Source organism: Poecilia latipinna, unplaced genomic scaffold, assembly GCF_001443285.1.
Source record: "Poecilia latipinna isolate Pla-1442-1.1 unplaced genomic scaffold, P_latipinna-1.0 Scaffold173, whole genome shotgun sequence".
Lineage (NCBI taxonomy): Eukaryota > Metazoa > Chordata > Actinopteri > Cyprinodontiformes > Poeciliidae > Poecilia > Poecilia latipinna.
Window position 1 is genome coordinate 139,126 of NW_015112789.1, and position 17,195 is coordinate 156,320.

General features: G+C 36.4%; 1 long non-coding RNA gene across 4 annotated transcripts in view; it reads right to left on the reverse strand.

Annotated features, from left to right (window-relative positions):
• LOC106946028 (uncharacterized) overlaps positions 1 to 17,195 on the reverse strand; it is a 120,691-nt gene that overhangs the window by 45,046 nt on the left and 58,450 nt on the right. Inside the window, exon 4 of one of the 4 annotated variants that reach the window (XR_001424676.1) lies at positions 11,746 to 11,802. The exons of the other annotated variants lie outside the window; for them this stretch is intronic. This is a non-coding gene — a long non-coding RNA (uncharacterized LOC106946028). The remainder of the gene's footprint in view (positions 1 to 11,745; positions 11,803 to 17,195) is intronic. 4 annotated transcript variants of the gene reach the window in all.

The following is a 17,195-nucleotide window of genomic DNA, read 5'->3' on the forward strand; positions in this document are numbered from 1 at the left end:
TAATGTAGCTTTGAACCATTTCCTTGCATTCTGACCATTTGTGTCACATTTAAGGGGACCTGTGGTGCAAAATTCACTTTTTGTAGTTTTTTTTTTTTTTTTTTTTTTTATCTATTTGTGTCTCAACTCTGTTTTTGACACTAAATTAAACTTCTTTGGTGTCTGGAAAATAAGCCACTCTAAAAATGTCATGATCGTTAGGTCACATTTGACTGCTGTGTTACCTAGCAACCCAAGCCCAGACTGCTACCTAGCAACCCAAGCTGAGCTCTAGCACTTTAAGTCAGCTGGTTTTACTGCTGTATGTGCTGTACAATGGCTGCTGGAAAAGACAAGTGTTTAGTTGTTTTATCATCCAGAAATCACTTAATGCATTATAGGTGGTTGTGCAGGAGGTCCCACTTCTGCTTATCAAAGATAATTGCACATCTGCTTGCAGCCATTTCCACACACAAATAAAAGAATATGGAAATGATCAGTTTTATAAGTTAAGAACAGGACCTGTTAAGCCTAATTGATAGCATCCAAAAGGCTCTTCTATGTGGCAAGCCGTGAATTTTCTGGGATGTAAATTTGATCATATGTATCCACCAACCCCCGTCTCTACAAATGTCCATGAACAGCTTTCAGATTTATGTGACCTTCCTGGCTGTTTGTGCTGTTTCAGACAATCAAGAAGCATAAATAAAAGGAGAAGTCAGGTCATGAGCAGAGGTAGAAAAAACAACAATGATGCTTGTTTTTCAATGTAGATAATTTATCCATCAAGGACACAAAATCTCTACTGATATTCTGGGGAGAAATGGCTTCATTCACTCTCTTCAGGCCTTCTCCTCCTTTTCTGAGAAGATGGTGTGTAAACCATTTTGGTTTAAAATGTAGGCAGCAATTAATTTCTTGCCTTCATATCCAGGCTGCTGTCAGCAACAAGCTTACAAGGACAAGATCTTAAGTACATGAAATCCGCCTGATTCATCTAACTCATCAGACCACCTACAGTTGTTGTGCTGACGCTGTATTTATCAAACCTATGCCATGGTCACACAAAAACAAATTAATCTGCGTGTCTCTGTGAAATCTTTGATCTTTGGCGGCTCGGTGATGTAGTCACCAACCGCTGACACGCTATCCAGTCAGAAACATGCTTCTGCTAGTCGGCCTGCAAGTTTGTTGATCTCTTACGCCATTTCCTCCCCGAGGCGTTGGTTCAGTCCTGCTGCACGCTGCAGCGCAGGAGGCCAAGAGTTACAGGAGGAAAACACAAAACTGGAAATTGTGTTTCTGCTTCTCGTCTTTCATACATTTAGCTTAGTGCTACTTTGTGGAAAATGTCACTTTTGCAAAAGCTAAATAACTGAATAAAAGTCAGTTTGTGATTTAATTACAAGGTTGAATCCACATCAAATCTTTATTTAAAAAAAAAAACTCATTTATTTTTCTTGTTATGAAGTATTTTAGCAATCGACCCCCATCTCAGAATCTTTCTCATTGTCAGCTGTATTATTCTGAAATATCACAAATGCGCTAATAGCAAGCTAGTTTTTTGTTTAGTGCTTTAGCATTGAAAACTTTTAGTGCTTTTAGCTTGCCCTAAATTAACTATGAGATAAATTCTAAAGCACTAATTTAATTGGCTGTTTTATAAAGTTTCAGTTGAGTTAAGTTTGTGTTAAAGTTTTTATCGTTTATATTGAATCTCTTATTTTGAAGTGGGTGTAGACTGTTACTGTTTCCTCTCTTCACATTATCTTTTTCCTAATAACTTCAAACAAGAAACACACAGGAACAAAATAAAACACAGACATTATAAAACATTAATTTTAATGTTAAAGTTTAATTAGAGCTCAGCGGTTGTTGTTTTAAAGCAGATATAATGTGAACTTAAGTTAGCTTTGCTTTAGCGCCTTAGCATTAGCGTTCCCCTAAATTTGGACATTATTTACAGCTGAAATCAGATATTTAGAAATACTTTTTCTTTTTTGCTGTCTGACGTTAAATCAGACTAAACGTTTCTTGTTTATGGTCAGCTGGAATTTCAGAAATTATTTCCATTTGCCAAATACCAAAAAACTAAAAATAAAAACTTTTAGAGTTTTTTTTTTTTTGTGAGTTTCTTTGTAAATTGTGTTTGAAACATTTCAACAAATTTAAGCAGGAATGTCCTTTATCTTACACCATTTGTAAGGATTAATGAATATTTATTACTGATAATAGCTAAATGTCTTTTTGACCTCTGTAAATGAAATGAAGGTTGGCTTATATTTTATACATTAAAATTATTGAAATTGGGGGATTTTTCTCTTCTTCTGGTTCTGAGAAACAAACATGGATAAACTGCATTCAGCTTCTATATGCCTCAAAATCTGGAACAAACTTCTAGAAAACTGCAAAACAGCCGAAACACTGAGTGCCTTTAAGTCTAAAAACCCAGCTGGTTAGAGCTGCTTTTCAGACACAATAAATGAAACACTGACCAACATTTTTGATGTGCATCGCTGATTTTAACTAAATGTAATGCTTGTTACTGGTTTTCACACTGTGGCGACTATGATGTGTTCATGATGTTTTCATGAAGTAAAACAGTTTGAATTGTTGCTGAAATGTGTTACACAAATAAACTTCCCTGACTGAGTTTAGTGTTTTGTTCTTGGACCGGTCAGGTGTATGACAGAGACTTTACAAAACAGAACATTTTGAGTATTTTAAGTTTATTTTATCCCTTCTGTAGGATACTACCAGTACATTATTAGTAGTACTAAATGGCATAATGCAATAATGAATTACATGTTTTTTGTTTTGTAGTTTACTTGAATTGTTTTATCTCCAATCTGTGGTGCTGGAAAAGTGTAAAACTACCTTGAAAGGTGCTTGAAAGTGCTTGATTTTTACAATCTGAAGTGTATGAACCCTGGAACATTGAGGTGATGCTAAGAAAAGCAAAAACCAAAGAAATCACTTTCTATAATTTAACCTAAAACATCCACCAGCTGTTTGTTTCTCTGTGAGCGCAATCACGGCGAAGCACACACAGTCGTAGCTGGGTTCAGGCTCATTCACCTGGGTGGGCCTGTCTGTCTGGCAGCAGTGTGAGGATTAGAACCGAGATTAGGCTGACAAAACACACACAACAACAGGAGGAAGTCAGGGTTGTGCATGCGTGTGAGCGAAAGAGAAACACGGGGCGGCGAGGCAGAATGCATGCACTTTCATTTGCGTGTGCGCCGCTCAGTTTTTGCAGGAACATCCCAGACGAGTTATCCTCACGCTCTCTTCTAAGTCACCCGACCGTTCAAGGTAAATCTCGCATTAATCCTTTCAGTTAACAGTGCGTTCCATTCAAACCTGGCTTTATGGCCGCATGCTAACAGTGGATGCCATTCGTGTCGACTCATTCAGAATTATATTACTTTGAAACCAGACAGGAAGTGATAATTGTTTTTTTTTTCCACCAGCTTCAGACTTACCTGAACCTGCCCTCAGCCTAATATTAGACGTTAATCCAGGTTCAGCACGCCCAATCCTGACGCACCCTGAGTTTGACATTTCCCTCGGGTTCAGCAGTGACAGCAGCGCTTCAGACGGATTCCTCCAAGTCGTTTAACCACTTTAGATTATTGCTTTTTGAGTCAAAACAGGAAGCTGCAGCTGGCAACAGATCTAAAGATTGAAATTTGAATGCGACCAGAAGTAATTCTGAACAGGCAACGTGTGCTAATAGGAGATAATAAGCAACAGGATGTAATCAGGAGGCGCATCGCTGTTTCAAGTCAGGAATTGGCCTTTTGGCCGCGTTTCACCAAATGACAACTTCCACTACATGAATCATGTCTCACTGCAAAAAAACTAAATCATAAGTATTTCTGTTCTAGTTTCTGTTGTAAATGTTTTAGTTCACTTGAAATAAGACAAAACTAATAATGACTTTTCAGTGAGACACAGGAGTTTGTTTAAAGTCAATATTTACTTAATATTGATTTAAAAATACAGATTACTTCACTTCTAACACAGGAAAATATTATAAGTGAAATAATCTGACAGTGAAACTAGAACTTTTTCACCAACATTAATGGATTATAGACTTTAAAACAAATGTTAGCTGTAAGTTAGTTTTAAGATATTTTCATGAGAAACTCGAACAGGGTGTCCAAACTTTTTGTCAAATGGGTTAAAAATGTTGAATTTTGTTTGTTTTTTTACCAACTCAACAATAAATCATTCAATAATTAAACAGATCAAGTATTCAGACTTGTGGTTGGAAATGATTCTAGATCCAAAACTTTAAAAGGTTTATGCAGATTTGCCTTATCAAAAATATTTTTACTAAATTTCTATATCAATTGGGGGAAAAAATCAACACGATTTAACTGATTCTAATGAATAAAATCAGATTTTAGGTCACTGTCACTGAAAATAATTTAGCTGAATGTAGGAAATTAATTAGCAGATTTTGGTGAAGTAAAAGTTTCTGGTTCTTGAAGAGAAAAAGCAAATCCTTGGTGCTAAAGCCAACATTTGACTGGTTTGTGATAATTTTGTCTTAATTAAAGACAGAAAGTCTCCATCTGTATCAAATACCTGAACTTAGGGCCCAAATCTGCATCATTACTGAGCTGAAGTCAGGGGCCACACACAATCAGTCCAGGGGCCACAAATGGCCCCCGGGCCACGCTTTGGACACCCCTAAACCTAAACAAAAATACTGGGTAAGATTTTGCTTTTTTGCAGTGCATATTTGACGTTTGCAGGTTGGAAAACAAAATTATTTCATACTGTAAAGCTTCTCGATATTCCACCAGCATTTCCAGAAGCAAAGAAACACAATCTGGATTATTTGTATGGCGATAATTTGTCCTGAATTCTCTATTCCCTCCATGTGAAGGTTATTTTTTCAAAAGGAGTCGTGATCATTTTGCTTCCAGCTGAGACAATGAATGGATGGCCATTGGAAATTACACGGCACTCTGTAGTATTTGATACTGGAAACAATCTTTTCTCATATTTATGGAAATTCTTCATGGTTTGCTTCGTCATTTAAACTACGAAAATCAGCAGCGATCATCTGTCACCAATTATCTGACGCGTTTCTCTCCAGACTGCTGAAGATTTCACACTTGTGAGAAGATAAGGGTTGTTTATGTTTCCTTTTTTTAATTCCAGCTCAACCAGAATGTATTTTTCACTTGTTTCTTCTTCACCATTTATTACTGCATAGCTGGCAGCAATTTAGCTACAAGCTACAGTTTAGACAGGCAGCCACAGTGGAGGCAACCAAGGAATCAGGTATCAATTACTCTGATGATTTTTCATGTACCCACTTGAGCCTTTTTCATTCTATATTAGAAATACATTAAAAGATGCAAAACATTTCAATTCATTTTTAAATGAGAAAATAAACGTATTGCATAAATTGCAATGACTCGGCATTCCTTTAGTAAATCTGAACCAGGTGAAGCTAAAACTGCCACTTGACAGTTTTGGCTAAAACATTAACAGACAAAGGAGTTTTTATCTTAAATGCACAGATATATATATATATATATTAGTACAGTCTGGGCTAAATTACTGCTCTCAATAAGTTTGGTTTTCTATCAGCAAACTTCCTGTCAGTTTTTGCTCATTTTATTTTTCCATCATTTTGTACAATTTTATTCAGTTTTCATGACCAAACTGTAACTCTGCTTGCGAAATCTGTTTGTTTTCACAGCGACTTGTGGCTTCTCTGCCCACCTCTGCTTGTTTTTCTTTCAGCCGCATTAATAGCTCTGTAAGCTCTGCAATCAGAATTTCCTTTAAACATTATAATTGATGCTAATCTTATCTTAAGTCTTATGACTTTCTCCACCCTAATAAATGAAATCCCAACAGCTCCACAGTGACTGATTGATGCTTGCGAGCGTGTCTCGATTCGCAGGGTCACGGCGGGGGTCAGCGCTGTCAGTCAAGACGGATGTCAGCGTAAAGCTTCGTCTGTCACTGCAGTCATTGTCAACAAGCCACACTGGACCAGGTTCATTCCAGCAGTCTGGTTTGTAGGTGTGTGTGTGTGTGTGTGTGTGTGTGTGTGTGTGTGTGTGTGTGTGTGTGTGTGTGTGTGTGTGGGAACAGCCCGGCGGATGAGGGGTGTGGGAGGGATCTGCCGTGTTTACCTTGAACATTTAGTTGCCTTGTAAAGGCCGGTAAACACATTCCTGACTTTCTCCTTCTCCTGGGTGTGTGTTCATGCGCGTGTTTCTCCAATTACACAAACGAAATGATAAATAAAGATACAAGTGAGTGACTGTAATTGCAGGGTTTACCGTCAACATGGCATAAGCTCCTGGAATTTTTTTTTTTTTGCATAAAGGCCTCAAGTCAATTTTGTAGTTAACCCTTTAAACTCCAAAACGCTGCAGAATAAATACATTTTGAGTAATAAACCAGGAATTTATTCAAGAGAGCATTAAATGCAAAATCCGACCAAATATTTTTGGTTTAGTTTCTAGTCTAAACATCTTAGTTCACTTGAAATAAGATTAAACTGACTTACAGGTAACTTTTCAGCAAGAAATTAGGTATTTTAAGTTAATATTGATGAAGTTCTAGTTCCGTTGGCAGGTTATTTCACAAGTGATGGCAGTGCGCCGTTACCTAGCAACCACAGTCAAACCCAGCCCGTTACCTAGCAACCCAGTTCCATCAGTAAATTATGTTACTTCTAACAAAACAGTTTTCCCCCATTTTATAAGTGACATAATCTACAAATGGACCTAGTTTATAACTCAAACTAGAAACTGGACAAGTTTACTTTGAACAGTTTTGTGTTTTTGCAGTGTAAGGGAAAATAATATTGAAATATGCACTGCAAAAACCCAAACTCCTATCAAGTATTCTTGGTCTCGTTTCTAGTTCAAATGTCTTATTTACTCCAGAAATAAGACAAAACTAACTTACAAATAACGTTTTGAAAGACATTTGTGTTTGCTTAAGTCAATAATTACTTTTCAGAAAAATGGAGGAGTTTGTTTTTAGTCAGTAATTCCTTATTAATTATCTCATTTATTACATGGAAAAATGTCTTGTTATAAATGAAACAATATTCAGCAATAATAAAGACGATGCTTAAAACAATCCCCTATATCTTGCTGAAAAGTTACTTTTCAGTTTTGTCACCGAGATATTTGCACTAGAATCTCAACCAGAAAAATCATTTGCAGAAAAATCCTTAAAACAATTTATGTTTGATTTTAAAGCTGAGGATCAAACTAATGTATGAAACTAATGGATTTCTGTAGTAATGTGTTAATGTTTTATGAGATATCAGTATAGTAAGTCCACTGGATTTACTGTCTGGTTGTAATTCTACAGAGAGAAATTATTTTGATTTGTTTGTCATTTTAAAACAAAATAATATAAAACATCAAACAAGTGAGAATCAAACATTGCAGTAGCAAAACAAAAGAAAGTTATGAATAGTTGAAAAAGGAATTTATGATGTTCTAAATTGATTTTTAACCCTTAATTTAAAATGACTCTATATTTCGGCTGTTTTGCAGTTTTCTGGAAGTTTGTCCCAGATTTTCGGAGCATAAAAACTGAATGCTGCTTCTCCATGCTTGGTTCTGGTTCTGGATGCAGAGCAGAACCAGAACCAGAAGACCTGAGAGGTCTGGAAGGTCTTTAATGTACTGTGGTGCCAAGTGATTTATAAACTAACAGATATTTTAAGTTTCTCTAAACGTTTTTGGCACTTTAGTCCTTTTAATCCTATAAATGTTCTTCAGGTGATAAAAGGCAGATTTGTAATTGTGTTTTAGACAATAACAGATTCATCCTTTTCACCCTTTGTTAGGATTAAGTGACAGTATAGTACATCATAAAATACAAATGCTAGAAAAGAGAACAAGGCTTTGCAGAGAACTAAAGTAAACATCCAATAAAATATAAAAAAATTGATAAACATGCAAAATTCAGTAACAAAAGTGACCTTAAGGATCTGTTTTAAACACCTTAAACACTAGCAACATAAAGAGTTATGAGTTCTCCAAAATATTTACATGTTGTAACCAATTTAATATTTCAAAATGTAGCCCAAATAAGCACCGACTTTCAGTCTGATGCCAACATAAACATGGAAACAACGTCGTGAAGCTCTGCCCACATATGAACTCCTGTCCACGTCCTCCTGCTTTGAGTAAATCCGTCCTTTTCAAGTCATTGTTGGTTTGTATTGTCTGGGTGAGTGATAGAAGTGGTTGAAGGAAAAGATTCCCAGAAGGCATTTCCATCCACAGTGACGGCGTTTCAGACAAAACAGCTTCTCAGGCTGAAACGTCACATTACCTCAGTAGCTTCATAAATTAAAGTGTTCATCACCTTTAAAATCAAACATAGCTTTGTCACTTTAAAGATTGCACTGCAAAAACACAAAAATAAGTATTTTTGGTTGAAGAGTCTAGTTTAAATATCCTATTACACCTAGAATAAGACAACATTAACTAAAAAGTAACTTTTTAGCAAAATATAGGAGTTTATTTGAGCATAGAATTGCTTAATATTGATGAAAAAGTTCCAGTGGCAAATTATTCCACTTACAAAAAGACATTTTTCTCATTTTATAAATAAAATAATTAATATTTAGGTATTATTGACTAAAAATAAGTTTCTGTACGTTTCTGAAAAGTTACTTTTTAATTAGTTTCGTCTTATTTCCAGTGCACTAAGATGTTTGCACTGGAAACCAAATCAAAAATACTCAGTAGGATTTTCTGTTTTTGGAGTGTATATTTGTATGCACTGTAAAATCACAAAGTTGTACCAAGTAAATTTGTCTCCATTTCTATTTGCAATAGTTTGCTACTGGTAGGTTTGTTTTTCACATGGGAAAGAAATCTTCCCGTTTTATAAGTTTCATAATCTGCCAGTGAAACTAGAAGTTGTTTTTAATCTGTATTAATAAATTGTTGACTAAAATAACCTCCAATATCTTGTTCAAAAGTTACCTGAGTTAGTTTTGTTTTATTTCAGGTGTTCTGAGATATTTACACCAAAAACTAGACAAATTTACTTTGAACAATTTTGTATTTTTGCAGTGTATAGGAAATAATTAAATTTACACTGCAAAATCTCCAAATCCAAGTTAAGTTGTATTTTTTCAAGTGTACTGAGACATTTGCACTAGAAACTAGACCACAGCTGCTCGGCGTTTTTGCAGTGAACTGATTGAAGGTGAAATGCAGCGGCTGCATCTCACAGCTGAGGCTTCCACCCTGAACGGGAACAATGCCTAAAAGCTGAATATTGGATTTTATATTATTGCTGCAGGGTCAGCAGGTCAAGGAACGTTTTTCCTTTCATTGCTGCTCTTCAGTGGCTCTCAAACCCCTTCCTTCCCATCAATAACCAACATTTATAGACATTCAGAAAGAAAATGTTTCGCCACTGTGAGGAAGACCTTGACTTGTTGAATATGTTCCATCTTTTATTGTATCTTCTCCAAAGCATTTGTCTTATAACATCCAAAGTAAAACTTTTTGTGCATAAAAAACTTTTTGCACTGCATGCAACAGAAAGTTGAGCTTTAATCAACATATTTGAAATAGTTTTCCTTCTCTTCCTGCCTTCTGGGGTGGTCTGCGCTGATCTCTTAACTCTGACATATCAGTCAAAACACCACAGCCTGTGTGTGTAGGCGTGTGTGTAGCTGTGATTCAGAACCTGAGCAAAGGTTTTAACATGCCACTATTTAGGGTTTCTGCAGCATGAGGAGAGGGAAGGGTAATGAGGAAACAACCACTTTGTTGGGGCAAGAGGATTTCTGCTCGGCTGTTTGAGCTTAAACCTTCACTTAAAGGAAAGTGAAGATGAGTGACACTTTCTGACCTCAAAATAAAAACTGCTAAAAACTGTTTGGGAAAACTGAACCGTCTACAAGTAGCGGCACATTTTCTGTGAACAAAAATTTTATTTTATCCTCCAGATTAATCTTTTCCTTTTAACTTTATGGACGGCATTTTAAGGGAGAAAAGAAGCAACAGGTAAAATAACGCCACCAATAAAATTTTGGATCTGGTACAAGTTCCTACACTGCAAAACTGCAAAATCTTACCAAGAATCTTTGCTTAGTTTCTGATGGAGACATTTTAGTACACTTCAAATACGACAAAACTGACTTACAAATCTTTTTACAAGATATAAGAGCTGGTTTAAGTCAATAATTCCTTAATATTTTTGGAAAAGGCTTGTTCCACTGGCAGGTTATTTCACTTTTTTCCTCAATATTAAGGAATTATGAACTTAAAATAAACAATTTCTTACTGAAAAGTTTCTTGTAAGTCAGTTTTGTCTCATTTCAGGTCTACTAAGATATTTGCACTAGAAAATAAACTAAAATACTTTTAACATTTTCTGTTTTGCAGTGTTTTTGAGGGCCATTACTGATTTCCAGGTTTCTTTAAGACCTGTGCTCCCCAACTCCTTTGCTAAGAATATAAGACATAAGAAACAGCTTTTTATTAAAAAAAGAAACAATTAAATATAACTTATAACCATAATAGGTGCTACAAGATGTCACAGGTTTATTCATAGGGCTGCAACTTTCTGTTGGTTGATTAATTTTACACAAACATGGTCACATTTTGCTGATTTTTTTATTTAACCTCTCAGGCCTTTTTAACAATATTAAACACATTAAAAGATGCATAATAAATAATTAAACACCAATAATAAACATTTTTGTTTGGGGAGGTGTGAATGTTAATCAACCAAAAAGGGAATTCTGGTCCGCCTAAAAAATTATGACATTCAGCTACTAAAAGAATAATTTCTATCAACTAGAAACATTTTGCAGAAGTCCAGTCGTTGAAAGTTCCCATCCTGAGCTGCAGGGCAGCAGAGGAAGTGAAATGATCTTATTGTCTTTCCAGACTGAAAGTTTAGACCAAAATAGTTGCTGATTTGTCAGAGATATTCTTCTTTCCTACGACAGCATCGGTGAATGTAAAATGGTTTTCCAAGGTTTATACGACCCTGAGGGCCAAGAAACTCGAAGCACCTTGGTGATTATGCAAACTAAAAATTCAGTTCAAGAGGGAAAAACCATCAAAGGAAATATCATTGTAAAATCAATAATGTATCATAGGAAACCGGATTTGATGTTTTAATCTCTGCCCTGGATCATTTCCAGCACACCTGGCTGGGCTCAAACAAACACGCAAACAGGATCAGAAACCAATTGGCAGCGGGGATCGCCAAACACTCGCATCCAAAGGAAGTGACAGAGCCGAGCTTTACACGACTTTCTGCGGTCGCCGCTTTCTCTCGACTCCTGAATGGAAGAAAGAAAAGGAAGGACCGCAGCGGGAATACACACAGAGAAAATACAGCCGAGGTAGGAACTGGGAGATTTAAACGCAGACAAAAGGCGGACAAAAATCAAAGCTCTCACTGAAAGACAAAGATAATAGGCGGAGAATACATGAACGGATAAAAGAGAGAGAAGATGTGTTTCCCCCTCCCCCCTCCGTTTGTTGACACGGTGTCAGCTGTGACTACTGGGTTAAGAAAACACTGGAGATTTGTTTGCTCTGTGAGTAAACTAGCCGCTGCTACGCCCTGAGCCGCGCTGCGTTCTCACAGACACACACGCACTGAAATCGCTCATGTTGAGAAAAACAACGTTCGGGGGGCAGGTCGGCTCTTGCAGCAGGGAAACAGTTTGGAGAGCGAGAGGCATTAGGTTGATCCAAGGCGTGGCGCACACTCACTCACCTGGTCAGGTAGGCAGGGCTGCAGGGACCGCCGCTGTTCAACACTTTTTGTAAAATCCTGCAACAGAAATCTTTTTTAAATCATTTTTCTGCTGGATTTCATTGTAACTTATCAGATAGTCGTCCTCAAGAAGCTCGACTGATCACAGCAAAAATACCAACAACAACAAAAAGAATAGCAGCAAAAAACTGTCTTGTAAATTCAGAGCATGAGAGCCACTCTAAGAAAACTCTTAAAAATTACACGGATAAAGTTGTAATTTTTTGAGAATGAAGTTGTGTTACAAGAAAGTCACTAATATACAAAACTAGCGGAAAGCATCTTTAATAATGGAAAATAAATGGCAGGATTTGGACGTTTCCACATTGTTGAAATTGTTGAGCAGGTAGATTATGGATTTGCTATTTTCTAGCTCAATGAAGTAATTATATCACCTTCAGCTAGAAAAATCCTGTTTATATCAAATATATTTTCAATCATCGACTGTATGGTATTAAGTTTTTTTTATAATTTTGTGTTTTCATTATGTAAAGCACCTTGCTGCTGAAATGTGCTATACAAATACACTTTATTGATTGATAGAAATATGATTTTAAATAAATTTGACTTCGTAATTTAATGCCTTGGAATCGGGCCTCTGTCTCTTTAAGAACTCCTGCTGTTTCTGTAACTTTGCCTTCAGGAAGTCATCCCAACATGGCTACTCTATTAACCCTTTGACACGTTTTTACCAGAGTTTCACTGAGCGGCAGCTCCTATAATGAGCTCCACCAGGTGTTTGCTAATTGCTGCTGGCTAGTCTGAAGGAGCTGAGTGAGGGAGCCGCAGGGAAATCACAGAAACGTAGAAACTGCAGCTCTGAGGCGGAGCTGCGCCTCGAAGGCGGAGCTAGGTCCACCCAGCCATTTTGCACAACTGAATGGTTGCCATGGAGACTAAAGGATTTCTTAATCATGCATGAAAGAATCAAAGCAACACTCCAGGTTTGTTTTTGATGAGGGGATAACATTATAACATGATGAAAAATGTTGACTTTACAGTATCCTGTCCCTTTAATAAACCAAAATCTGTGCTAAAATGTGATTTTTCTTAATTTTGTTTTGCTGAGTTTCACCTGCCTTTGTTTTAAAAAAATTATGTTTAGTGAAATTATTCTGAATAAAACAACAATTGAAAATAAATGTATGTCTCACCCCTCACATTTGTGCGACGTTCTGCAAAACTTCAACAAAATATGTTAATGTGAAGGCTGGATGATAGGCAGCTAAATTTATTTTTAGGACATGAATATGTCAGGGATTTCCGTTTCATGTCGTTAATTAGATTAGCTAGTTCAACATGGGCTGATTTTTTTTATGTTTGTGAGACTGTTTAACATCCTTTAACCCGTTAATAAGCTTCTGCATGTCGTTAATAACATTTGAGAGGCATTAAAACACTGATCTGTTGGTGTCTGCATGCAGCAGGCAGAGCTGTCATCGGTTTAATGCAGAACTCGTCTGTCTGACATTAGCATTGAACCCTTTTTAAAATACCAATAATCCCTTCCCATGACATGCGACCTGCCTTTACAAACAAAAATTCAGACATAAACACGTCTGTTATTACAGCAGAAAGTGTCATTAGGTGACTTTATCAACAGTCTGTGAAAATTTACCTGCACAAATTACTGACACTCAGAAATAAATATAATCATTTATCAAAATATTAGTGTTTTTATTGTATTTGTTGAACAACTATTCATGCCTCTTTCCCATATTACAGCCACAAACATAAATATATTTATTGCCATTTAATGTGAAAAACCAGCACAAAGCAGAACAGACATGCTGCAGGTTACCGTTCACAATGTGCCACATCAAAGGGAAAATAAAGAAAAACCATTGAAAAACAACTAAAAACCACATTGTTTCTCGCTCTGTGATGGCTACGCTACACTCAGACTCGTTGCCATAGCAACTGACAACAACAACACTAATGCATCATAATCCAACACCAAAAAACACTCAAACATTTCCCACAGAGGGTTATTTAGTAACAGTCCGTTACAGTTTTATGTTTTTAGGCTTGGTGTTTATTTTGTGATTATTAATAAGTGATCGCTCTGGTGGATTAGGTACCGCTGCTATTTGCTGAGCTAACACAGCAGTTGTTGATTAGCTAATTTAAACATCTGCTCTACTGATGATCTGTGGATCAAATGTTTTTTTAATTTTTAACTGAACCGAAACACACAGAATTCCACAGAGCATCTACATGGTAAGATTGTCAAAGTCAAGCTAGCATACCTAAGCTACTTCCCTCTCCCTTGCTACTTTTCTTAAATTAACTTTTTTCTGACCTCGTTATCTAGTTCTCAAAGTGCTGACAATTAGCAGCAAAGCACTGCATCCCTTTTTCTTTTATATATCATGCGTATATTTAAGATTTAGTGCATCATGTTGACAACTTTACAGCTAAAACTAATGCTAGTCATCGTTAGCGAGCAGCTTTTTAGCCTTCAGCAGGGATGGGGGCGGGATCGTGTATGTGTGACATCACTTTCCATCTTGTCTATGCAACCATGAAGTATAAAGAAAATTACACATAAATCAAAACATTTTTTACAGCTTTTTACTGCTAAAATAGATTTTTCTACAACGCATCAGTGAAATAAAGGATTATTTATCCTATTTTAATACGTTAGCCTTGTGCTAACGTTTTGGTGGAACGTTAGCACACCTGATATCAGAAAATCAATTATTTCACTAAATTCCTTCATCAGTCACATTAGTTTTCATACATATACACATAAAGCAAAAAAAAAATTTAAAGTTTTACTTCCTACAGTAAATTTAGTTTCTTATGCTAATCTCTTCATCCAGCTGAAACTTCAACATTCACACATGACATATTGTGATTTGTTGTGTGCAAAGCATGTTTTGGTATTCAGATCGCGCTCTGTCTCTCTCTCTACTTTAGAAATGAACATATGGAAGGGCGGTAGAAGAAAAACGGTAGAAGGGGAGTGCCCAGTCTGCTATCTGTCATGCAGAGGGATATATTTATCAGAGCTGCTTTTAAAAAAAGAAAAACATCTCACTCTGGAAGCCGCTATTTGGCTCCCGCCGGGCAATTGCGGCAGTGAGATACATTAGACCTGGTTTGGTTTGTTTTGGTTGTTTGGAGATGCTACAATTATGAGATACGGGGGGTGGGGGGGTTGAGTCTGAATACGGTCAGTTTGTTATTTTTTATTTTCATACAGCAGCGCCTACATGTCATCTCCTTTGCTTTTGCTTCCTTTCTCCATGTTTTGTTTTCTTCTCCCTGATCTTCATTTTACACTTCAACTCCATTTTTAACGGGAAGCTGAGTCTGTTGAGCCATTCGCTGCGTTTCTATGACCAATGTGAGCAAATCTGTCTATATTTTGCTGATGTCAAAAAAACCACAATTTCTAAATAACAATTTAAATTAAAATCACAAGTGAATAATAAAAATCATGTCAGTAACAGATAGTAAACAGTTACATAAGATTATATTCATAATTCAGCCAATCAGAGGAGACGTCAGGTGCTAATTCTGTACAATTCCCCCAAAAGTAGGCGGGGAAATTGTAGTTGGCAGTTTTAAAGAAGAGCTAATGAAAAATAATAATAAAAAAAATAAAATTACAAGAATAAACTTGCATGAGAATAAAGTTAAAATAATACAAGAATGAAGTTGTATTACAAGAAAAAGTTATAATAGTACAAGAATAAAGTAAGTCATAGTATTATGACTATGAAGTTGTAGTACTACAAGAATAAAGTTATAAAATTACGACTTTATTCTTGCATTATTTTGCCTGTATTCTCATACAACTTTACGCTATATTATAACTTTATTCCCCTAATATTATGACTTTATACATGTATTATTTTGTCTTTTTTCTTGTACGAGTTTATTGAGAATTCTCATTATAAAGAGAATATTCTCATGAATGAGAATATTCTTATTCTCATTCATGAGAATAAATTATTTTATAAATGATTTTATTCTGATAGTCTAATGTTTTGTAATATTAGAACAAAATGTGTTATGAGAATAAAATTTTAGTATTTTTTTTTTAATTAGTATGGCTATAATACTCCATCATAGATTTAGAAAACTTATGTTAAGATATTTTTGCTTCTAATACAAAATCATTTAAGATTTCAAATCTGTATCCAAAACTTAGTTTCTCCTAAAAATAAAAACACAAAAAATATTAAAAGACAGATCACCTTATATCTATATAAAATCAAATTTTAAATCTGCCTTCCTAAGCTTGAAGTCAGTTTTAAATAGAAAAACTGAAGCAGGAGGATAACAGTGAATGCTCCGAAGTAAAGTCAGGGTGTAGTTTCTCTAATCCTCTCTCTCCCTGTAGAACAGGCAGATGGTTATGACAAATAAAAGGGTGCAACAGGAGTGTCAGAGTGAGTGTGTGTGTGTGTGTGTGTGTGTGCGTGCGTGCGTGCGTGTGTGTGTGCGTCTGTTTCAAAGGCTCTCCTTTAATTCTGCAGCCCAGCAGGACACATTCTCTGACACACAGTTGCACAGAAATAACCCAGAAGAAGTTAATCTGGAGGAGTGTGAGCAGTGGCGTCTCTTCAGGCTGAGGTTCGGCCTTTAATCAACATTACCACTCTGTTTTTTTTTTTTAAAGACAGCGATTTACGTCACAGGTTTAAAAGTTCAAACATTCAGAGATTCAGTGACTCATCGCTGCAACAAGGATGATTCAGCAAATCAGAAAATGTCAACAGAGACATTTAAATCCAAATGACTGCCACTTAGCTAGCTAGCATTTAGCTGCTATGCACCACAATCTGGAACAAACTTCCAGAAAACTGAAAAACTGCTTCAGACTGGTTTCCTGAACACGACAAGGAGTTCACGGAGCTCGAATGGCCTCCACAACCACCAGATCTCAGTCCAATACAGAACCTTTGGAACGTGGTGGAGCGGGCTGTTAGCATCCTGGATGTGCAGCCGACAACTCGGCAGCAACTGTGTGATGCTATCAGGTCAGTATGGACCAGACTCTCTGAGGAATGTCTCCAGAATATATGCCACGAAGGATTAAGGCGGTTCTCAAGGCAGAAGGGGGTCCAACCCGGTACTAGCCAGGTGTACCTAATAAAGTGGCCGGTGGGTGCATCTTCTTATGCGGCCCTTTTGACTCCAAAGAGACGGATAAATGGATAACAGTCGTGTGCTTCAGAATCATTTCATCAATGAAGCCAAAGGAGTTTTTCTCTGCAAACTGGGACACAAAGATCAACAGATGTTTCAACGCTAATAATGCATAATTATGAGTTTACTGCAAATTATCTGCAAAAATAGTCAAGAATATTGAGTTCAAGTGATTCTAACTTCTTCTGCTTTGATGCCAAGTTAATTTGTGATTGAGTAACAAAAATCAACATGAACTTAATTAGCTT